The 25,285-nt window shown below is 36.7% G+C and overlaps 1 long non-coding RNA gene across 1 annotated transcript; it reads left to right on the forward strand.

Annotated features, from left to right (window-relative positions):
* Positions 1–510: 510 nt before the first annotated feature.
* Positions 511–8,750, forward strand: LOC123625818. Its single transcript, XR_006730661.1, has 3 exons — positions 511–529; positions 2,961–3,085; positions 8,221–8,750. It is a non-coding gene; the product is annotated as an uncharacterized LOC123625818 (long non-coding RNA).
* Positions 8,751–25,285: the final 16,535 nt, after the last annotated feature.

Genomic DNA, 25,285 nt, shown 5'->3' on the forward strand with positions numbered 1-25,285 from the left:
AGACCCGAGATTCTAAGAATGTTGACAAAAAGTCATTCCTCAGACTGAATTTCACAATTTCCCAAACCAGGCCTCCCTAGAGGCCCTGAAACGGCGGGCCATCCAGCTCTGCCCTGATCCTACACAGCTTTTCTTCCTGCTCAGCCAGCATGAGTTTAACTATGTCAGAGGAGAATCTTTTGTGCTGTTGCTAGGTGGCTGATCTCTGCCTTGCAGAAGGAAAATCTAGCAAATGAGGTAGAACTTTTTGAACTTATCCCTCTTACTAGTGAAATGTTGACAGATCTAAGTAGTTCAATGCATTTTAATTTTGAAACCCCCGTGGGACTTTTCTTATCCTCTGAAAGCACTAGTTTATGTTTGCCATTGCCCTAATCTGCTGTCTGTAACTCGGCGGTATAAGGAATCCCTTTGTATTCTTCAGAGAGAGACTTATTTTCCTTATTTTCACCAGGAGGAAGAAGGAGATAATGAAAATGGCTTATGTCCCCCAAGTTTAAGATTAAATTATGACTATTCATGATCAGAGGTTAGTGTGCTTATATGTTTATATAAACAGGCACTTTGGTACTAAACTTAAAAATGTCTCTCTTTGGAATGTATTGTTTGGGAATTCAGAATGAAAACATACAATATCACTTCATAGCAGGTCTTTTCATTTTAGTGCCACTACCGTCTAACAATTTTGAGATAAATGTGCATGCTTTCTGAATACATATGGAGAATTCTAATTTTGGAATAAGAACATTTTCTAGGAATTACATTTTTCATGTTGTAGATAAAAACTCTTTTCTTATGAGAATGTCAGAAGGAGAATGTGTTTCATTTGAATAAAGACTTCAATTAGGAGAAATAAGGCTTTACATAGATTATTCTTTTCTGTTTGTTGAAATTAAAAATGATATTACAAGAATTTTCTCCATAGCAATGTAAATTATAATATATTGTCTTTTGCTATTGTTTATGGATTTTACAGTGCTAAGGGAATACAAGTTATACACATAAAAAGGAATATGTTAATAAATGGTATATAATATATTTTTTATAGTCTATAATTCACTAGGATAAATTGCCATAGTGAACAAATATATTTTCATATTGGCAAGTATTTGCCTATATTTCTTTGTTTTTATGGCAAAACACTATAATATATAAAAATTAGTTATTCCTTGAATATCAAGCATATGAAACATTGTGATGTACAAGGGAAGGAAGACTGGACTTGGAATGAGATCTGCCTCACCTACACTGAAGTAATTGTATAGCAGTGTCAGTCAGAGACCCAGCAGAAAGAGGATTCACCCCAGATGGGTCAAATAATAAAAGTCTCGTGAAGTGGCTTCTTACTTGAAGGAAGGCATGGGCAAGGCTAAAAGAACAACGAAGGAAGTTGAGGCTTCAACTGACTAGCAACAGTAGAAAGCCTAAAGGGAAGGGACAAGGGGTAGATCTTGGATGACCAATTCCCAATGCAAGCTGACACTATGGCAAAGGAGCCTCATAGGAGGATCTGTGGTTGGGAAACGATGTGCTGCTGCCATCATGAAGAAGCTGGAGAAAGCAGGCAAAACATATCCCATAGTTTCTCTCCTTCCACCTTCCAAACTCCAGCTACTGTCTTCCATTGACCAAAGCCAGCAGAAAGCCAGCCGACAAGGCCACGTGGGTAGGAAACAGGCCAAAGAGTCCTTTCTCCCAGGACCTAGAGTAGGGCATAGGAGAGGCTCTGGGCTAGTGCAGTGATGTTGGTAAATCTTTTCATCTGTATCTTAGTGCGTGAATCAATTAGAAAGACCGTCCAGTTTCTGGTGTTAGAGATCTGGCTTAAAAGCCTGAGGAATAATTGCTTTTCTTAGAATAAAAATTCTAGTAGTGATTACTGACATGATTTCACTTGCTCAAGGGTGTCAGAAACGATTCTGTGATTCTGCTGACTTTACCTCAGGTCACAGAACTCCATCATACCCTCTCTCCAGACAACCAAAAAAAAAAAAAGATAGGGCATAAGAACAAAGGGCTTAACCAGAGCCCCAACCCAACAATTTCCTTGTGTAGCTCATTTTCCTCAGAAATATACTGCAACAAGATGTTAAGTACATGTTTAGAGGAAGGAGTAAAGATCAATAAACAACAGATTATCAAGTTTTTGAGACTGTGATTTTTAGATCCTTTGTGCTATATTGAGGCTATAAAAAGTATTGAGAGGCATTTTGAGGGAGTGAACTTGTGAGGATTTCTTGGCCATGCTGTCAGTCATGCATCCCACCCCTCAAGGAAAATCATAGTAAAATTGACTTCAAAGAGACCTATCAGAGAGCAATGAGACGTTTCCTATAGTTGTGAAAGCACATAGGATTGTGTTTGTCATGCACATGAGATATCTAAAGATGATTGCTATGGCTCTTGGCCATAATGGCAGAGCAGAATGAAACAGACTAGCTGGAACATTGGAAAATAACTATATGTCTCCCCTTCAGAGTGGATCAAAAGTATACAAATCTTGGAGACAGAATGTTCTAACCATGTTAGTACTGTAAGCCTGGTGGTTTTAAAAAGATTCCCCAAGATGGCTCTGTTGAGGAGACCCCACAGTAAAGGAACTCCAAAACAGCCTTCTGAAAAATCCAGATTCTTGGTTTTTGTTTTGTTTTGTTTTGTTTTGTTTTATTTGTTTTCTTTTGTTTAAAGCCTGCAGCACCCAGGATTTGCAGCCAGTCTCCCATCCAAGTACTAACTATGCCCAACTCTGCTTAGCTCCAACAGACAAGATCAAGGCATATTGAAGGTGGTATGGCTATAGACCACAGATTCTTCTTAAAACAATATACATAACCTAAACTTTTGTAACCCCATAATAAGCTGAAAAAAAAAACCTGCCAGGCCCTGAGAACTGGAAGCTCACTCAAATCGGAATGTTCTTTCTCTCCTTTCCGGCTCCATTCTTCTTCCCAATGGACCAGATGGCACTGGGAGAGAAGTAACTGAGGAAGAAAGAAAATGCCAACTCACCTGTTCTCAGATGGTGGTCAGCCTTCCTAAATGTGGCCCCTGCTGACAGAGGGGAAGAAATGCAGCTGAATTTGAGGTTTTGAGTGTTGCACAGTATCAAGTATGCAGATCACTGAAATAAGGCTGATTTTTGTGATTTAGAGTCCCTGTCACATTACTGATTTACCCAAGAGTAATCAAGAAAGTCATGAGACCCACTAGAATTTTTATTTAGGTGTAGCAGGTTTAGAGACCATGAAAGTCATGCTTGTATATTATAGAGACTTAAATTTTCAGTTAGTCATTTTTCAGGATTCTGTTGATAAGAAAGGAGAGAATAGGTATGGGCTAAACTCCCAGCAGTCTCTTCCATAATACTCATCTGCAAAGTGAGCAGAATGAACTAGATCCGGGACCTCAATGTAGCTGCACAGCTATAAAAAATAATGTGATATAAAAAGTAAGTAAGCTATAAAAATTTAGCAAGAAGAGTTTGATTCCACAGAACTATTTGTCTCTAGAACTGTAAAAAGAGGCAAAATTGGCTGGTTATTTGCCTCCAGTAAAAGAATCAGAACCAAAAGTGTTTCCAGTTTGGTGAAGGATTAGAGGTTTACCGCATGAAACTGGGTGTACTTGCAAGGTTCTGAACTCATGAATTAAGACGAAGAAAAGGTGCAATTGTTGCCTTGCTATGCAGCTTTTATAAAGGTGAATATCTGTCATAGCAAAGGTCACAGACTGCCTTGCAAAGTACTTGAATCAAACCTCCTATGGGAGTAAGAACTACAGATTCCAGATCCCTGATATGATGGAGGCACAGGACCTTTGAAGCAATAAAAGGCTTGAAGGGAGAAGAGAGGGAAACCTAAGGAAAGTAACCCTAAAAGCACTGTACAGAAAAGCATCATGAGAGAGAGAATTCCAATTCAAGACAAGCTCACAAATAAATTTCCAAGGCAATAAGAAAAAACAGTGATTTAAAAAAGACAATAGGTAAAGTCAGTAATTAGAAAATATACTCCTGATGAAATAAAAAGAATAAATCAACTGAGAATAAGTTTAAATAAATATGTCTAAGATTCTCAAAAACTTAAGGGAAGAAATATAGCCCATAAAAAGCATAAGAAAGTAAAAAGGCAGCTGATTCAAGAAAAAGTAGACACGAAAACCAATCATGGAAATTCAAAATAAAATCCAGTTCTAAGTTAAAAAGAGCTAAAGAGAGAAGTAATAAATTGGAAGATATCATTAAGGAACTCACTCAGAATATAACACAGAAATACAAAAAAGATTGAAAAATATAAAGAACAATTATAATATACATGATATATAAAGAATAGATTGAAGAGCTACAATATATGGCCACTAGGGTTTCTAGAAATCTAGCCTAGAATACCAAAAAGGCAATACTGAAATGTTACTGAAAGTTTGGCACTTGTCCCTGAGGCCTCATCAGAAGAACGAGGACAAGTGATTTGAGGAAAAGGAAAGTTTATTGATTTGCTGGCAAATGAAGAGGTTGACAAACACCTGTCTCAAAGTACCAGCGTCCTCCTTCTGAGCAGAAGTACCAAGCTTTTAAAGGTTCTGATTAATCCCATAGGCCCATCTTTAGCTAAGAAAATCTTGTGACCTCTGCCTGGATTCATCCCATCTTTGGCTGAGATGATCTTGTGAACTCCTGTCCCCCCCACCTCCCCGTTTAATCCCATCTTCTGCAACACAAAAGACACTCCTTTGCCCCTCCTGACCACTGGCCTGAGACAGGGATGCAGGTCCTAGTTCTCCTAAGGGAGTGGGGGATGCTTTAGAGAGACATAAAACATTTCTGCAAAATTTTTCAAGCCATTCCTTCTGTTACATATTCCCCCCGTCAGTATTGCCCTTCCATATCTATAGGAGCAGGGGTGACTACTCTGTTACAGAAAGAATAAAATAGCTGAGAATATTTCTTATTCAAATAAAATCATGACCTCAAAATTAACACACAAAATGCCACACACACCTGTGCAAAACACACAACAAAGCAAAAAAACTAAAAATTCATGCCTTGACATATCATAGTAAAATTTCAGGAAAAAAAGGGAAAGAAAATATATTAAAAATATTTGCAGAAAAAATGCAAAGTATAATACCTGTGAGGCTTTTTTTGCTTGGTTGATTGTTTGTTGTTATTGTTGTTGTTTTGTTTTGTTTTTGAGACAGGATCTCCCTCCGTTGCCAGGGCTAGAGCTCAGTGGCATCATCATAGCTCACTACAACCTCAAACTCCTGGCCTCAAGTGATCCTCCTACCTCAGCCTCCCAAAGTGCTAGGATTACAGGGATGAGCCACCACACCCAGCCCTCTTTGAAGGTTTAACGACTAAATTGACCATCACATTCTCTCAGGACTATAGATATCAGAAGACAACAGAGAGAATATTGAGGAAGAATAACTGTCAAACTAGAATGTCATGCAATAGTAAACTATTTCTAGTAAGGCATGAGAGTGAAATAAGGACACTGTCAGCCAAACAGAGATTAGGAATATTTGCTACCCATTGACTTTCCAATAAAGGAAATAATTCTTTGGGAAGTACTTAAGCAAAAAGAAAAGGTTATCCCAAAAGGAAAGTGAGGATAAACAATGGTGATTTTAAAAAATGATAAACTCTTTCTATAAAAGTATTAACTATTAACTCTAAAAATAATAATACATTTTAAATTTTTTTTAAAAAGTCAGCACTAAAACTGTAGAAAAGGAATAGCATTGAAAAGAGGAAAGGATGTTTTCAGATGGTTGCTAAATGTGCTTAATTGCTTTTTCATTTCAAAAGAAGATAGTTGAAATGACTTCAGGATTGGTTTGAAAATATTAGTTATGAATATATTTTAAGATGTAAAGATTATCACTAAAGAATAGAAATAAAATGTATAACTCGATATTAACATAAGAAAAAGAGGGGAAAAAATAATAATCATCACAAAACAGGAAAAGAGAGAAAAGAAACAAAAAAATATTAAACATGAAACACAAAATAAAGTAATAGAAACATAAAAATACCAGTAATAACTATATTATTGTTTTTAAAAAATTTAGTTACATGACAGCAAATAAAGTAAAAACTGAGGCAAAAATTTTTTAAAATCGTATGAGAAGAAAGAGAAAGTCAGAGATAAAGATAGATTAAAAAAAACTTCCTCCTGATCTTAAATGCACATAACAACACAGCCTCAAAATAAATGTATAGCAAAAATTGATCAAATCAAAGGCAAATTCATTTACGAGATTGGAAAAAAGAATATAACTTGGATAGAGTGGATGTTTTTAAAAATATGAGATTACTATATAACTTTGTCAATAAATTCTTAAAACTACACAAAATTGGTGATTATCTGGAAAATTTAAATTACCAAAAATGACTTATGAAGAAATAAGAGTAAACTAACCACCTTAAATAAATTAAATTGATAACCAGAACACCTTCTTATCAAATGACCATCAAAACCAGATAAGTTTTTCCCTTCATTTTTAATGTGAAATATATATTTAGAAAATTGAAGAATATATATATACATTGACCCAACAAATAATTACAAAGCAAACTCCCATATCTAATAGCTTTAAAAATTAACTTTGACAAATTTTCATGAAACAGTAATCCCTATTTGGTACCACTTATTTCAGAAACAAAAAAGGAAATGGTAAAATGATCCTACTCATTTTATGAGACTTACAGTAATGTTGATATCAACAATGGATAAGGACTGGACAAGGGAAGTACAGAATTCTTATATATATTCTTATAAATATAAGTGTAAAACTCAAAAGTAAAATATTGGCAAACCAAACTGACCAACTGCTATCAGATAAAATAGTCATAGAGAGGTTCAGCAGCTTAAGCCCTTGTGCAATGACAAAACTGGATACCATGTCTCCGGCCCCAGAATCAGAACCAAAGGGGAGTTGTTGATGGTTTGTAATCACATCAGTCACATCATCAAGATTCTGTTTGGGAAAGGTTAATGGCCCATTCCCTTTGTAGAAAAAAGTATGGAATTAGCAAACATCCCAGCCACATGACAGAATGGGCACCCGGGACTAGTATGAAGTACTGGCAAGAGATGCAGTTCCCAAAACAAGCTTGAGATCACTTTCTAGAAAAGGAGCCAATTGGTCTTAGAAAGACAGCATCACATGACAGATTTCAGAATTCAGGAAAGAAGGCCAAAGGGTCCGTGCTAATTTGTCAACAAAAGGAATGCCAAGGTTTAACAAGGTCAATATTTAAACAAAGGCTGTTAATGAGGTCACATGCCAAAGACCACTTTCTTTTTCCTTATTGGTTACTTTCTATGGATTATGAAAACATGTCGTGTGCTAAAGGCACAGGCAAAACAGATGGTGATGAGGATGGAAGTAGAGACTGAAAATAATAGTTATAGGCACAGGATTAGTAATCTCAAAGGAAAGTGATACTGCATTAAGGGAGTAGCAGAAAATTAATTTTGAAAGAGATTTTAGAACCTAATAATTATCAGTGAGGGGTGATAAAGAAGAAGGAAAAAAAATCAAAGTACCCTAAGCCTTTTTTTATAACCAGGAAAAATGGGGGTACTGGGAGCAGGAACTGGAATGTCTGGAGAGAAATGTTGTTTTTATGAGAAAAGACCTACTATTCTATTAAACTCTCCAGAAAGCATATTTCCAGCTACTTCAGGAATGTGAACCAAACCATCCTCCACCAGAGCAAGAGTTTGTTTGCAATTATTATGACATATTTTTTAGCCTTTGCTCTCAGATTCCAGTGAGGTCACCACCCACAAAAGATTGTCTGTGGCAGCTGAATGTTTGGCAGGACTCCTGGTGAAGGAGGCTCAGACTCAAACCATAAGAGACGTATCAGAAAACAGTTCAACTTCCTTTTTGTTATGTGGGTGACCAGAGTCACAGGAAGACTGTTTTCTTTTTTTTTTTTCTTTACAATTGAAGCCTCATGAATACTAAGTTCTCAAAATGTGTTTTATCTGGAAAAAAAAAAAACATAGAAATTTTCCAGAGCTCCATAAGAACATAGAACTAAACAGAAAGTAAAAATTAGGGAAAAGAAGGTAGGAATGGCCCAAAAGCTCAGATGTAGAAGCTCATATAGGGCCAAAAATGAGCAACATTTCTCTCCTTCCATAGAAAAATTGTGTAGCAAAGAAAAAAAATTTAGTCTTTCTTAATGCTATGTTTTTATTTCAGAAAAAGTGCCCATTATATCATTAAGGAGGGTTGAATTGTACGGAGATGGATGAAACTCGTGGTTATTTGCCTACAGAACACTGCAGGTGACAGTCCTCTCTAAGTGATCTTGATTAGAAAAATGGCTGAGATGAAGGAGTTAAAATGCAACAGACACATCTCTTTGATTTCCTCAAGAATCCAGTGAAATAACTCTCTCACCACCACACATGGAGATGCCATACCCTTTAAAGCAACATTTCCCCAGTGGACAACCTATATTTTGAGAAATAAGCAAAACAACAAAAACAAAAACATTTCAAAATCAGAATTGTACTCTGCACAGTCTCCCTGAAGGAGTCACTTAAATCCAAGTGGTCCATTCCTTTAGTGCAATGAAACCATTAGTGTGCAAATTGTTTTATGGAGAAAGGAAGCTAAAAGAGTGTAAATGTATAACAATTGCATATTAGTCTTTTTCCCTGATCATATTTCCAGTATATATGCCTCTGGCCAAAAAGCTAAGCACAGTAGCATTTTCAGAATACAGATAATTCATATGTTTTTAACTCAGCAGGCCAGGATGTAGTTTGAGTCCCCATTAAAAAAACCTAGAGTTACCATTTCCCTAAAGAGTCAATGTGTGGTTTTGTGTCTGTATAGTGCATATATTAGAATATATGGAATGTTTTTTAAGGAGTGGTGGCAGTGGAGATGGAGGTTATAGCTCCAGCAAAGTGGTGCAAATTCAAATGAAATTAGTTCAAGACACCTTCCCTGGCCCCAGCGCATAGGGGCTGCAGTTACTCCCCATTGACTGTGATGCCCACCAAGGGGTAGTGCTTTCTCGTGTTCTACTCCTCAGCCACTACTCTGTGCCGTCATTGCAGCATTCAAAGGTGCCTCCATTCCTGGGAAAGAAGGAAGACCAGGAGAAGAAAGTATGTTTTAATTTTTTAAAATAAATTAAAACATACAGGGATTTTTTTTTAATGCTAATTGAAACTGAAAAATTTATTAGTATTCCTTTCTACTCTAACCATATTCTGTATCAAGTATTTTATGGAGTCTCCTAACACTAGACTACTTTGGAAAATGTGGTGTCCAACACCATCTAATTTTAATTTGTATCTGTCTAGGTCACGGTTACCCTGTGGTTAATTTTTTTTTTTTTCATGTCATTTCTTGAACTTATCTAGTTTCCTTCATTCCCCTTTCTACAGTATCCAGAAATAACTATATTCATGCTATTACACAGCAAAATAGCTGAGATGTGGGAATTATGTTAAGTTTTTGTTTTTCAAATGAAAAGAAAAAAAGGACAAAGGAGGAAATTGTTAGAAAAATGGAGTTTTGTCTTTGTTTACATATCCAACCAGAAATCATCTAAGAATTGCCTTCCATATTATTATCATCTTAATGCCATGTATATTTATTTATCGTGGACATTAACTTTACTAATGGTCCCATGGAAGAAAAAAATAGGCTTAAAGAAGAGAAAATGATTATTAAATAAGATTATCAGATTTAAATATCCCAAAGGTATGTTTAATGTAGTACAGTCTCTATGATGGTGGGTTAGGTTTTCATATGGCAGCAAACATAGCAAGATGAATCTGACGAAGAGAGAGTAATACATAGTGACATTCTAGAATTAGCATTCAAAATGTCATTCTCAGATAAAGTGATTAAATTGAATAACTTAAAATTAAAGATATTATAAACTATGCATATCATAGTACAAAGCAATAATTCTATGTACACTCATTGCTGTTTGATCATCGAACGGAGCCTTTACATGCAAAAGGGAAAGATGCATTCTGAAATACAAAAAGGAAACAGAGTAGTGGCTAATACTTTATAAAAGAATAGGATTCTGACAAGCAAAGGTCATCTGTTCAGAGGAAGATGTATAACGTTGTTTTACTTATTGAACAAATATATTTTCTCCAGTATAATACTGGATTTCATTTAGAAGTCTTCGTTGTGTTCTAGTACTTCATTGCATATTATAGAAGCCAACATATAAATTGTGGAAATAATGAGACCTTCATGGAATGATAGAAACCATTTGTTATATTCTTGGAGTCTAAAGCCTTTATTAGAAGAGAATTAGCATTGTAGCTATGTTTCTCAATTTACAATCTAATATGAATTTGCTTGTCTTATACAAGCTCATTAGTTGATTTTTAATGACTGGTACAAACAGCCTAAATTTAATTACAAGTATATTTTACAAAATATTTTCCAATCACTAGACATGACTTCCCCAGAGTCAAATTGTAAACTCAACACTCATACATGTTAAATGACCCGAGTTGTGTTACAACTCATAGATCTAAATCCTGTCTTTTTATTATTGGTAATAACAAGTAGGCTCATAATAGTAGGAATCAGAGATTGTCTTTGAGTGAAAAAAAAAGATAAACACATATTTTTTCTCAAAACTAATCTTGGTCATTTGGGGAATATTTCTAAAAGATATCTTCAAATGATATATTCCAAACTGAACCCCACACTAAATTAATCAAAACTTCACAACACACTTTGTTTTAAAGGGTTATATCAGCAAAACTTTTTTTTTCCGCTAGTTTGTTTATGCATCTCCCCCTATTGGTTTGAATTTTTGTAGAAACAGGATGACAGAAAATCCATTGACTCTTAGTGATTAATCTTATCACTATTCTGTAAAGGTATATTGGACTCTGATCTTGAGAGGTAGCAAATGGGCAAATTTTTGATGGAGACTTTGCGTCCCTGCTTTTGAAATCCATTCAGAGGTACAGAAAGTACTTACGAAGAGTTAACCTAAGCAACCAAGAATATCACATTGCTTTATTTGAAACTCAGTCTACCTACATAGTTGACACTATTATACTGCTATTTAACATTCCTCAATAAAAGTAAAAAGTAAAATAAACAATGTAAAAATAAGCTAGAAATTCTTCTAAGGCGAGGCATAATACTTTGGATAAATTATATTTGGATTCTTTTTGACAACCGCAAGTGTTCGGCACTGTGGTTGGATAAAGATGAAGTGTGGAAACACAGTCCAAAACCAAATATTCATCAAAAAAAACTAATGGTGTCTGTTTGGTGTCCAGTGTTGGTATTATCCACTACAGCTTCATGAAACCTGATCAGTCATTTACAGCAGATGTCTGCTGCAACCAGTCAGAGGAAATGATGAGGATGCTTGTGATTAGGCAGCTGAGATTGGTCAATAGAGACAGGCCAATCCTCTTACAAGACAACGCTCAACCCCATGTCACACAAACAATGCTGCTCGAACTATAGAGGCTGGACGTGGAAACTCTATGTCATCCAGAGAGTTCACCAGACCTTGCACCAACTGCCTACCACTTCCAGGCTTTGGACCACTTCTTGCAAGGAAAAATATTCAATTCTCAACAAGCTGTGGAAAATGCCTTTCACAATTTCATCGCCACTTGCTCTCCAGACTTCTTCCCTGCAGGCATAAACAAGCTACCTTTAAGATGGCAAAACTGTCTCAATAGTTTAGGCGCAAACTTTGATTAATTGTACTGCTTCTTGTTTGAGTTATAATAAACTACACTTTTAATTTGAAATAGGACATTTCATATTTAATGACCTAATAGCTCTAGGAACAAAAAGAAAACATTCTGCCTAGAAATCCTCAAGTTCAATATAGATAACATTCCTAGGAGAAGACATGAGGCTTCTGAAATTTGAAGTCCTTGGTTAGATTAGATATCTGAAGCTTAAGAGCCTAGAGTGAAAGAGTCAAAGATTACTTTATCATTTATTACTAGTAAAGGGGATGTGGTTGATAGGTTACAGAGAAGGCATGAGAGAGAATGTTTCTGGTAAGTTTCAGGGAGGGATCACAGATAGGCTTGTGCAAAGGCATGACCACTGGCTCCAGAAAACTCACTCTTCTTCAGGTTCTTCTTGAACTTGATTCACATGATGACTTAATAGTGGTAGTAATTTTGTAATTAGTTTGAACATAGCTGTCTTTGGATAGTAATCAAGTCTAGTTTGTCTTCATACCTCCTTTGTATATTCTCTCTGTTACAGGAAAAAATGTTGCATATGAACTAGCATGGTAATTCCTAATTCCTAGTAATATGGGTAAAATAAAAATTGTTTAAGCATGATGAATAACAGCTCAGCTTAATTCTGACATCACAGTGGAAAAATCAGCATGTATTGTGATGTGAGCCCTACAACACTACACTAGCAGATCAAATTAAAGTTTAGACACTAGAATTTTTAAAATAGAGGCTTATTTATTAGTATGCAGAATCAAGATCAGAAATACAATATATCTGTCCCCTTCCTTGAAGCATCCATTCCATTTGTTCCTCCCTATCAATTCTCCTTCTTTCTTTTCCCACACTCTCCGCCTGGGATGCTGACCTTCCTGGATTGCATCAACAGGCTTTCTTGCCCTCTGGCTTCTAACTGAATTCAGTTGGTGGGCTACACTGGCGGAGATCAGAGGGTGAGGAAGAATCAGAGTATTTTTCTCAGCTCCCTCCCTGTTGGGCCACTGCAGGCTGACTGTGCCCTTCTGAGACCTAGCTTCTGATAAGTATCCCTCTTTTGCTAGAGATCTATTTCTAGAAAGAGCTCTCTCCTCTTGCCTCTTCAAGTTCCTACTGTTACTTGACCTGACATACTGTTCCATCCTTTGTTGCTGTGCTTAACCCTTGCCTTCACTTTTGTAAAAATTCCCTTCAATAGGCTGGGCGCAGTGGCTCACGCCTGTAATCCTAGCCCTCTGGGAGCCCGAGGCAGGTGGATCGCTTGAGGTCAGGAGTTCGAGACCAGCCTGAGCGAGACCCCGTCTCTACTAAAAATAGAAATAAAAAAATTATCTGGACAACTAAAAATATATATAGAAAAAATAAGCCGGGCATAGTGGCGCATGCCTGTATTCCCAGCTACTCGGGAGGCTGAGGCAGTAGGATCGCTTAAACCCAGGAGTTTGAGGTTGCTGTGAGCTGGGCTGACACCACGGCACTCACTCTAGCCCGGGCAACAGAGTGAGACTCTGTCTCAAAAAAAAAAAAAAAATTCCCTTCAATAGACTCTCCTTAAATAACCCAATTTGACGACATCCTTAGTTTTCTGCCAGAACCCAGGCTGAACCCTTCCTCTCTGAACTCTTGATTTTAAGGAGGGAAAGGACTCTAAGCCAATGTTCTGTAGGCTTCTAGAGCCTCCTAACTCAGTAAACAGGAATTCTGTGGGATATTACCTGCCTGAACTATCTGCCTGAACTAAAGACACCTGATCTGGTGAGGAAATCCCACCTTTATTCATTTGAAAGAGACATTGGAGTTTGCATAGAGGCTCAGAAGATTCATATCATAACTGCCCTGTTAATCTGCTTTGTTAAAAGGAGTTTACAATAATATAAATGATCAGGTACCATTTTATCATTAATTTTAAGGAAATAAAATCAGTGAGGGTGTTGCTTTCAGATGATGAACTTGAGTATTAGACATGCTTAGTAATTTTCCCAAAGCCATGCCACTAACAAGGAGCAAAATGGGAATGCAAACCCAATGTGTCTAACTATAAATAATAGTCTCTTAATTCTTAACCCTTATAATTAGGCTCCTAGTGCATATACAAAAGCATATAGCTGTTTATTGTCCATGTGGGATGAGTGAGTTACAGATCCTGTAAAAATTGGTTGTGTTTTGATAATAGTACATAATCAATTACTAGTACTCATTAGAATCCGGAATAAACCATAAATTAATTCTAATTCAAAGACATTATTATGATAACTTTCCTTATTTTATCATGTTTGATGGTGTCATTATATTTTGTAAAATCATAGACAATGATCTCTTAATTTAGCATGTAAGAACTTGGCAAGAGTCAGCCCATAGCTGTAATGTGCCTGAAGGTGCCCAATCTCTTCTGATTGTGGAAGCTAAGTGGGGTTGGGCCTGGTTGGTACTTGGATGGGAGAACTTGATAAGAATCAAATTATGTTCTTAACTCTTAAATAATACCTTAAACAGCAACTTCTCTTTTTTTTTTCCACAAAAACAAATTCTGGTGTCCTTTCATTTTTATTTTCTTTATTGACTAGATGCAAGTTTTGTAGCTCATGTAAATAAAGGGAACCAAAATTTTGCTATAATAAATATGATGGTTTTTTTCCAAAATTCTTTTCTTTTTAAAACATGACACTGTTTCTTCTTTTGCCTATTTTCTCTGAGACCATCCAAAGGTTAGCATTTCCTTTTACAGCAGTTCATCAGGAAGAGTGGTGGCCTGGGGCTGCTGCCGGCTGGGATTATTAATAGGAAAACTCATGCCACTGTCTCATACTACTTTATTTCCAACTTTTGGTTAACCAATGAGCCAAAATATTTGTAGAATATAAAATATTTTAGGTTTAAAGTTAGTTTTGAAGGTTCTTCTATTAGACTCTATTAATTTCTCAACGATAGGGACTGAGTACTTTTCATCTGTGACTGCCTGACACTCAGAACCATGTCTGGCACATGTGGGCTTCAAAAAAAAAATTATAATGCTAATAATAATAATACATTTTTTGATAAAGTTGTTTTGTATGTTGAATGAGATAACATACATAGTCTTTCACTGTTATTGGTTCAAATGTAAACAAGGCAGAAGAATGCATTGCTTTGTTGCTTAAGACATAAAATGTGCTGAACGTGTAGTCCTTAATAGAAAAGTTATAACTTAGCTCTGCTAAGCACTGAATGATCAAAGACCTATGAGAGCTGATTGGGCAGACAGAGGAAAGGCACAGAGATAATTTTAAAAGCTGAATGAGATTTTTAAAATACCTTCAGGGGACCTAGAAGTGTTTCTCCAACTTTTTTCACCAAAAGAACATTAGTTGCAGAAAGAAATAAATGCATATCCCTGGAGAAGGCTGGGAGTATAGCTTGAAGCAGCTTACCACAAGTGTGATATTTCTTGACAGTCTTCTGCTTTACCTTGAAAAAGTTAGCAAAATTTGTAATTATAGCACATTTTATCTGTACATCTCTTTAGATTACAATGTTTTTCCAAACTCTTTTGGTATAATTGATGCCCCAAAATTAGATGCCCATTTGTACAATGTTTTGCATACTTCTTAGCACACCACTTTTATACCAACCTGTTAGAGCAAAACCAACCTAGAGGAGATTTACGTGCTCAATCTCATGGGGATTACACGACAATTAAGCTTTCCATAGGAAAGTGACTATTATGGATTGGCTGCACCTGAGTAGGAATAGATGGGTAAGTAAAGTGACCAACTATTTATTTTCCAAACTGGAACACATTTATTTGAATGTGAAAGGGGCACAATTTAGCCAGGACAAATTAAGCAAGACATTTCAAATAAACCAGGACATATGGTTATCTAATTTATATATGGAACTTCTAAGTAAATTATGCAATTAGTGAAGAAAGGAGGATTTAGCTGGGCTATAGACATCTTATGCATCAGAAAGACTGGCAGGAGGTAGACTAAATGGAGCATTTTAATCAATAATATAAAATATTAGAACTTTTGTTTCTAGCTACTATGGAGTAACTGACACAAGATTAGCCATCTCACTGTAAATAACCATAAAACTGGGCAAAATATATGATACAATTCTTTTCCAGCATTGGAATAAGAGTCGGCACAACACTGCAATTCCCCTAGAGAAAGGAAACCCATGAGGTAAGCCCCATGATTTCACAGACTTTCTGCCTGGGGACAGTTTCCCAACTGTGGCACAGAAAGGAAGTGTCATGATGATGACGCTTGGCAGAGCATGATGATGAGGGCAGCCAAAGCTACTGGAGTTTGCATAGCGGGGCACCAGAGAGGAGGAACTTATGCAGAAGAGAAGCACAGAAGTCTGTGAAGGTTGGACTCCACATGCACAGAGCAAAACTGCTCAAGGATTACCAGAGAGCAACTGTTATGGGGTCAAAAATGAAAGAGAAATACAAGCAGTGCTGATGGATGTTGGAAGTCCAGCCCAACCACAGTGGAAAGATTTCATTAACACCTTGTCAGCTCTTTTCAGAGGAACATGACCAGAATATCTACAATATATAGTCCAAGGCATTCGGTGTAGAGACTTACAAAGATGCAGAAAAAGGTAACTCCTCGTCAAACAAAACAATCCATAAAAACCAATCCCCAAATACCCTATTGTTGCATTTAGCGAAGACTTTAATGTATCTCTTATAAATATGCTCAAGCACTCTAAGGAAAATATGATCTTAATTTATAAACAGATATAGCCAGATTAAAAGCAAGAGGATTGTTGGATCTCTCAACTATATGTCTTTGGAAAACACTTAAATCAGACTTGGTCAGGTGCAGTGGCTCACGCCTGTAATCCTAGCAACTTGAGAGGCTGAGGTGCAAGGATTGCTTAAGGCCAGGAGTTGGAGACCAACCTGAGCAAGAGCAAGACCCGCTCTCAGCAAAAAAATACGTGGTGGCACTTACCTGTAGTCCCAGCTACTGGGGAGGCTAAGGCAGGAGCATCGCTTGAGCCCAGGAGTTTGAGGTTTCAGTGAGCTATGATCCAGCCACTGCACTCTAATTCGGGTTACAGAACAAGACCCTGTCTCAAAAAAAAAAAAAAAATCAGATTCAGTGTAGGCAAATTCAGCCTACTTAAGTTTTATTGTCGATTTTTAGAAGACGGCCATTATTTGAAGGGGAAAAAGCATCATGTGCAAAAGCAGACTACTTCAAAACCACAATTATTTAGTTATTCATTAAATAGTTCCCTCATTCAAAACAAACAAACAAACGCTTAATGAGCACTATTATGTACCAGGACCTGTGATAGGATGTGGATAAAAACATAAAGCAGGCAATTATCTTAGCTTCAAGATGATTAATATAGTGGGGTAGGCAGATGAGCGATAGAGGCACAACATAATGAGATGTGTGTATAATAGCACTGTGAAAAGAATGCTATGAGATCACAGAGTCAGGCTTTATTCATCCTGCCTGTGCATGGCAATCAATGCTCTTAGTTACAAGCAACAGAAATCACTGTGGGAATTTAAATACAAAAAAATGTATTAAAAAAAGACACTTTGCATGACCCACAGAGGCATTTGGAGGGCTGGGGAACAAGGCTGAGGGACTACGAAGCCAGGAACAATGGCCAGATTCATGCCACAGAGCTGATGGAGAAGGGATGCCAGTGTGGCTGCCACTTGACACTGGTCCTAAGCTGCTAGTAATATTGTTCCAGAAACTGACAAGTGATGACACTGCAAGCAGGACCAGTGAAGATGTCCACAATGCATCGCTAGCTCCAAATTCCAAGTCCAGGGTGGGAGCCTCTCCTTAGCAGAGTCTATGTCCCATGCTGACACCCTAGCTGACATGGAAACTGGAAAAGCCAGTGCCAGGTATGTTCAGCTTTATCATGGGAGGTGGGTTCTGCCTCAGGTGCCTCCCACTTGAGACATGAAGCACTTTTGAGGTGAATCTTGGAGAATAAATAGATGCTTCCTAAAGAGGCAGGGAGTTACATATTCTAAGAAGGAACCAAATGTGAAAAAGAAAATATCTTTCAAACTGCACGTAGTTTACAGAGAAACGATATTACAAATGAAGGCTAACATCCTGTAAGAAGCAATAAAAGTGACTGAAATCTACAGTGATGAAGGAAAAAGAAACTGTCCCATAAAAATATTATTCAAAGCAAACGTGAATTACAAGACATCTTCAGATAAACAAAAACTGGGAAAATCTTTCACCAGCAGTTGTGTACTGTAGGAAATTCAAAAGAATACTATTTCAGGCTGAAGATAAATGATACAAAATGGAAACTTGCATCTATACAAAAAAAAAAAACACAAGAGCATCAGGAAAGGCAATTAAGGAATAAATATTAAAGACGATGTTGTTGAGTACGTGGTCCACATGACAGAGGTATGGAAGGTAATATTCTAAAGGCAGACAGTATCCAGATCATGAAAGTTCGTGGATGACACAATAAAAAGTATAAGCTTCATCCTGGGGGGACTACAAGGGGACATTCTTGGATCTGAATTTTATGAAAATTACTATGCACCATGGAAGATGCTCTGGGAGCAGGGTGTGGGTGAGTAATACACTGAAGCAAGAGGGATCCGTCAAGAGGCTACTAAATGAAATTCAGGTGAGGAAAGATGATAATTTGGATGACAGCTATGGCTATGGGAAGATACAAAAATAAAAACATGTAAAAGAGAAATCAGCAAGATTTGGAAACTAATCAGATGTAGGGGTGAATGAAAGTGAATGGCTTAAGATAACACTCAGATTACTGATTCGTATAACTAGGTTGCTGGAAATAGTCTCTGAATAAGAGAGACAGATGCATTAGAAGGTTTTGCAAGATGATGTTGATTTCAACCTTGGATGTACGGACTTTGAAGCACCTGTAGAACATGCATGTGACAATATCCCCTGGAGAGTTCTAGACGAGTGTCTGACACTTACACAAGATTATTGAGAAAGTAGCAATGTAGCATGGTGGCAGGGGCCAAAGCTTATGGTCAGACCGTGTTTGGTTTGGGTCTTTGGTCTACTACTTACAAAGTAGATGATCTAGAGTTACTTAAATCTTTTGAACCTCAGTTTCTTCAACTACAAAATGGGAATAACGTCCACCTCTAAGGTTCATATAAAGATATCATTCACAAAGTATAAAATTTCCTGCTAAGCTAGTAGCTCTCAACGTTTAAAACTAGAAGATGTGATTTTGGAGTCTTCAGTGTGCAAATGCAAGGGCTGGGCAAGTGGCAGGAAGGAACATAAGCAGAAAGATTCTGAGTAAGGAAGACAACTAGGAGAGTTGGTGTCGCGAAATCCTAGGGAGGAGAACTAGAGTTTTTAGCAGCGTCAAATGACGGAAAACAAAGTAACGGAAGGCATGGAAAATATCCACTTGTGAGCAACCAGCATATTATCAGTAACCTTAATTAGAACAGTCTCAGTGAATTGGGAAGGGACATGAGATATAGATATGACAAGTGTGTCAAAGATGAAATGTATGCAATAATATATTAGAAGGTAGTGGTGTTTCTTAAAAATGGGAATTCTAAAAATTACTTTCAGTATAAAAATGCAAAAAATCCTCTGGATCCTTAGCAAGAATAAACCTAAATAATTATGGGATATAATTTTTTTCCTTCAGATAGAAATTATTGTTCTGCAGGTTTAAAAGTAAAAGAAAATATAGTAGCAGAAAGAAATTCTTTGGAAAGATTTTAAAGTTCATTTTTCCTCTTCTATTCAAGTTTTTATTTGTTCATTTTTAATTTTTCTTTGTGCCTCTAGGTGGTTTTGTTCTTTTTTACCTCTATGCAGGTAACTCAAAGTGACTTCCAAGTAGTTTATGTAAACTTGAGAATAATATTTAAGATGTTCTTTGGTGGTCCGCGGTGATTCATTTTAATATTTTCTTCATTTTTAGATCTTTTCTCCCTTGTCTATGTTTTTGAAACCTTGATGGACTTATAATTTGGGTGCTCCTTTGCTGCTGAGAAATGATCCTAGATCTCAACAAAGAATCACCCAGATGAGTGAAATCCAAGTGGAACTATAATCACAAGTGTTAACTTTTTAATTAAGTTCTTTGTTAACACTGAGCAGAGTTATCATTAATATAATCAGTGGCTTCCTGACATGTACAGCGTTAAGAATAGTCGGCCATAGCTACTCCATGGCTCAGCATTGTCTCCTGTGGGAGCAGATGCATTTGTGATTTTCTTGAAACGGCAAAATGATTTATCACCTCCCATATGCCTTGCCATCCACCTGGCAGGAATAATATGTCCCCTGGAAGCCTCTATCCAGTGGGAACAAACAATTTTGATGGGTAAAAGACTAAACCAAGATTACAAAATTGGAAAGAAAAAAATTTTATCAAAAAAAGGTGTTTTTATTTTTTAGTGTGTCGTATTAACAAGATGTGTAGCAGAACACATTTAACAAAACACAGTCATCATTCAAGCCCATAGGGGAAGGCCTGTTTAATTTTATCAGTGCTTTGCTAATTTATAAGGTAAGAGTCAATGGAAATAAATATAAAGGCTGGCTTTGGCTGGGACAAATGACCAGTATCAATATCTCTACATAGATGAACCCAAAAGGAGAGTCATATTAAATAGTGCAGTTGCTTGTTCTGACTCTATTTTGGAAAGGAAACCTTTGCTATAATAAATGGGAGCATTTCTTTGCTTTCACTTACTCTCAGTTGCAAACAAATAACTTTCAGTTGAATCCAAAATTCAATGTTCTTGAAGTAAAAAGAGCTTAGGAAACAAAGTTCCCGAAAGAAACTACCTTTGTTGTTGAGTACAGTAAAATCCAAAATGAGATAGCATGCAAATTGAAGCTGAAAATATCCAGGTACAGAGGGGAAATCAAGAAGTGCCTACCAAGAGAATTAGACACAAGAAAGAAATGTAAAAGATAGACAAGCTCAGTGTGTGCTGGGACTGGATTCTTAAATATTTATGGACTGTTTCAGCTTCCTGCCCCACCTGCTGCATAAAAATCTCATGAAGATTTGAGGTATTTGGATTTAGTAGAAAGTAAAGAACTGCAACATTTTTTCCTATATATTTGACAGTCAGTCCTTCTCACCTAAAAATAAGTTTAGTCACAGAATTTGTGTGACACTCAAGACTCAGAGACTAATAAATATGATGCAGTTGGTCAATACTTTGCCCTGTTCTGTGGGATAAGAATCACAGAGTGTGTGAATATGCTGCAAAGGTTATAGAAAACTGAATTTAAGATCAAAAAGAAACATGCACATTAGGTTTTTATTATTCTACAGTCTTCTGATCAAATTAAGTTTTAAAACAAAATGCAATTTGAAGTCTTTTAAAATGTCTACAGTAAGATTTGGGAGAAGGGTCTGTTTCTAGGAGTTTGTCCCCGATATGCCTGAATGGCAGGAAAAGACAAGTGACTTTATAGACTGTTTCTGGTTCTGATTTCTCCACGTTATTTAGCACTCTGGGCCTTACTTTCTTCATTGTGGCTATTGATGATTTAAAGATACGCTTGATATCAAAAAGCATAGAGATCCCAGATGTTGTATGTTTGTGGGGATAAGACAATAGTGTTATCCACCATTATCCTAATTATTCATAAGTGACATAAAACATCATTGCTTTGTGAGCTATATCTAGACCTATGACATACTCATTGCTGAAAAAAAATGCCAGTTGGATAAAGACTCATTTTTTTTTTTTTTTTGAGACAGAGTCTCACTCTGTTGCCCCGGCTAGAGTGCCGTGGTGTCAGTCTAGCTCACAGCAACCTCAAATTCCTGGGCTCAAGCAATCCTTCTGCCTCAGCCTCCAGAATAGCTGGGACTACAGGCATGTGCCACCATGCCTGGCTAATTTTTTCTATATATTTTTAGTTGTCCAGATAATTTCTTTCTATTTTTTTTTTAGTAGAGACGGGGTCTCGCTCTTGCTCAGGCTGGTCTCCAACTCCTGAGCTCAAACGATCCAACCGCCTTGGCCTCCCAGAGTGCTTTGATTACAGGTGTGAGCCACTGTGCCGGCCAAAACTCATTTTTTAAGGTAGGTGGTGACTCTAGTGGAAAGACCTATTACCACATCTCTGATGTACCCGCTCCCAATTTCCACATATTTCTGTTCCACTAGAGGGCCACACCCTTACCTTAATGGATTTGAGGCAGTAGAGTGTCTTGAATGAGTGTGTAGAATATAGGGTCAGAATGCCTGAGTTGGCATCTGACTCTGATGCTATCCAGCTGCGTGCGCTTGGGCATGTTAATTACATTCTCTTCCACAGTCTCATGTATAAATTGTACATAGTCATGGAAGCCACCTCAGAGTGTGGATATAAAGATTAAATGGGTTAATATTGGTAAAATACCTAACACAATGCCAAGTATATAGCAAGTGCTCAATTCTTGAAACTATTGTAATTATTTTGGTGGATTGGCACTAAGAAAAAACTCTACCATTTCATTTTACAAAGCTTAACGAAAAGCAGAGTCTGATCACTCTTATACATGAATCTTAATCTACATGATCACATCTGATCACTCATATACATGAATCTTAATGCCTCTTATTATGTATAGAGATCCCAGGCCATTCTTGTGTTTAACTACACTAACCACTTAAAATCTCATATTTGAAAAATATCTATAAAAGATCAATTATCTTAGAGTGCTTTACTTGGTATTATTCACAATAGTCAATATATTGCTCTTAAAATCAATATTTAGTGAAAACAACAGAAATATTCACTTAAGATTCCAATTTTCTAATTCTATAAATAAATATTTTTCTGTAGTAAATAAGATTTAAAATAATTTTAAGGGCCAATTACTTCTTGCTGAAGTACCATCATTCCTTCTCAGTATTCCTTTTGTTGTGGTGGCCTGGGAAACCCTGGCAATATTTCACACTGTAGATGTTTCTTCTTTATTTTTTTTCTGTCTGATTCAAATTAACTTCTGCCCCATGCATTTGCCTATCTGTAGCATCCGTGTAATCTTACAAAAACTTCCAGATAGAAATTTGGCACCCTAGGAATGTTTCTAAGCTATATTCCTACTTTATGAGTAATATGATGATTTTGAGAGCAGACAATTTATTCACTAGGGTTGTCCATCAGGCTGTCCAGTGGTCCTTTTAACCTTGTCCTCATGAAGCATTCTTCTCTTTGTGGTATACTCAATCTCTTTTGCTCTAGTGGCATTTTTCATTCTGCTTACAAACACTTGCAGTTTTATTGTGAGCTATCTATCAATCTATATTTTTTTGATTTAGATGACATAACAGCGTCGTTGCTACCAAATCAATGTATTGTACCAATATAGATATGGGTCCCAAAATATTTTGCCAAAATGGTTAGTGATGTTTTGTATCCTTACTTCCTTCCAGCCCCAAATTTTTCCATTCTCTAGATCGCACCTGCTGTCTTCATTCTCTCACAGTCTTTTCATTCCTTTACCCTTGATGTTTGGTGCACTGGCAAAGGTGTTCAACACCACACCCTACCCACACCTCACTCATCTAATCCAATCCTTTCTCCCTCTGACTATCTTCAGCTTTTGTTTTGTTGACTCTTCTGGCCTTTACACTAACTGGATTTTTATTCTTTATTAAATTAATTCCCTTTGTCCACATCCTAACAATGTACATTCTCCCATACTCAATCCTCAGGACTTTGCTTTTCTCTTTCTCAAGAAGGCTGAGTTCACAGTGGCTTCCCCAGTAGAACCCAGTACAAGCACATCCCAGTCCAGATGTGCACATCAGTAACCTCTGTATCTGCTGTCCCAGTCAGGGAGGAGCCCTCCCCACATACCAAGAAATGACTGCAAGGACAGGAAATTACAGGGGTTATTTATTTACTTATTTGTTACTTGAGAAATAAAAGAATTAAGAAAGAGAGATTAAGCTGTATAGATCATATACACACTTATTCAATAATGAGTTATATACACTGATCATTTCAAAATGTAAAAGTCATGGATCATTAGGGTCTCTTGATGCACTCACTGGGTTTTGGTTACACTTCTTGCCCTCTGCTATTATTGCGTGAGACACCTCTTTAAACATTGATATCTCCATCATTAAAATGTGGGAATAATGTTTGCCTTGTTAGCTTCATATGGCTCATCTGAGAATTAAATAAAATAATGAGTAGAGAAGTTCTTTGAACGTTCTATGTTGTAGATATAAAACATCAAATAGATTTCAGGTTTTGAAAGATAAATTTCTTGTATTTTTTGGGGGGGGGTATCTGCTCTGCTCCTCTCATGGTGCTCAGCTAATGTTTGTGGGTTAAGCTCACCCTAATAGTGTGTAGATGCTCTATTTCGATACCCACTATAGGATGTTAGATTTTTTTTTGCAAAAGACTAGAAAAGATTTGAGAGTCATGTGCACAAAGTAATAATGCGACCTTAGATGTGTACAGACAGTTTTCAAGGATCTTTTACATGAATTATTGATATTCTTGCCAGTTCACAGCAGAACCTGACAGAACAGACATCACAGACACTGTTAACTCTGAGACGTAGGAGTGTAATGAGCCTCAATGAGAATTAGAACAGGTCACTGAAGTTTTCTTCTCTTTCTATTCCATTTTGAAACAAAGAATAATTAAAACACAGAGAAGTTGGAATATTAGAGAGATCTTGATATTGGGATCAAGTGGCTGGTTAGTAAGAAGGTAGGTCATTTCAACTGAGTTAATTCACTTCTCTGGTCTCCAATTTTCTTATAGGGTACAGTCAGGGACTTGAACCAGAACAGTTAAGGGCCCTTCCAGTGTGAATGTTTATTACTCTCTTCTATTTACCTACCGTGGTACTTGGCATGACCTCTAATTTCATACCATTTATTTTTCACTGTAACATTGGCCACAGTTGAAAAAACACTCTAGGTCTCTCTTGGTGGTTTACCTCTGAAAATAATCACATTGCTGCATGAATTTTTTCTAGAAGGATGCCATTAAAAACAATCCTGATCTGATTTTTTGTTAAAAAAGAAAGGAAAAATCAGTTGAGCCAAGCATTTACTTTGGAAGACAAATGGTTTGTTATCTTGTATTTTAATTGGCAAAGTAGAAAGCTGCTTGTTTACCAAACTGACCATAAAAATGACTAGTGTGTGTATTTTCCTATTTTTTGCTCTTTAGCAAATGGGGTTATTTTAGGACAGGGAGCTCTTTCCTATCTATGTCAGTCTTTTGACATTTACTCTACTTGTTATCTGATCAACTTTTTATCACTATGTCAGTTGCTTTAGCCTTTTTTATATACATATATTTTTTAGCTATAGCTGCTGGAATGGGATAGCCTTTACATTTCTAATAATTAGAACTATACACTGCATATATGAGGAGCTTAGTAAAATATTTGTTTGTGATAATAATAGCAAATATTCATGGAATGCTTAATATATACCAGGCACAATTCTAAGCACTTTCATGTATTACATGAATTAAGACTTACAATAGCCTGAAGAGATAGGTGCCATTGTGGTTATGTATTTTACAGATGAGGAAACTGAAGCACAAAAATATTAAGTAATT

This window comes from Lemur catta, chromosome 1 (assembly GCF_020740605.2).
Source record: "Lemur catta isolate mLemCat1 chromosome 1, mLemCat1.pri, whole genome shotgun sequence".
NCBI classification, from domain to species: domain Eukaryota; kingdom Metazoa; phylum Chordata; class Mammalia; order Primates; family Lemuridae; genus Lemur; species Lemur catta.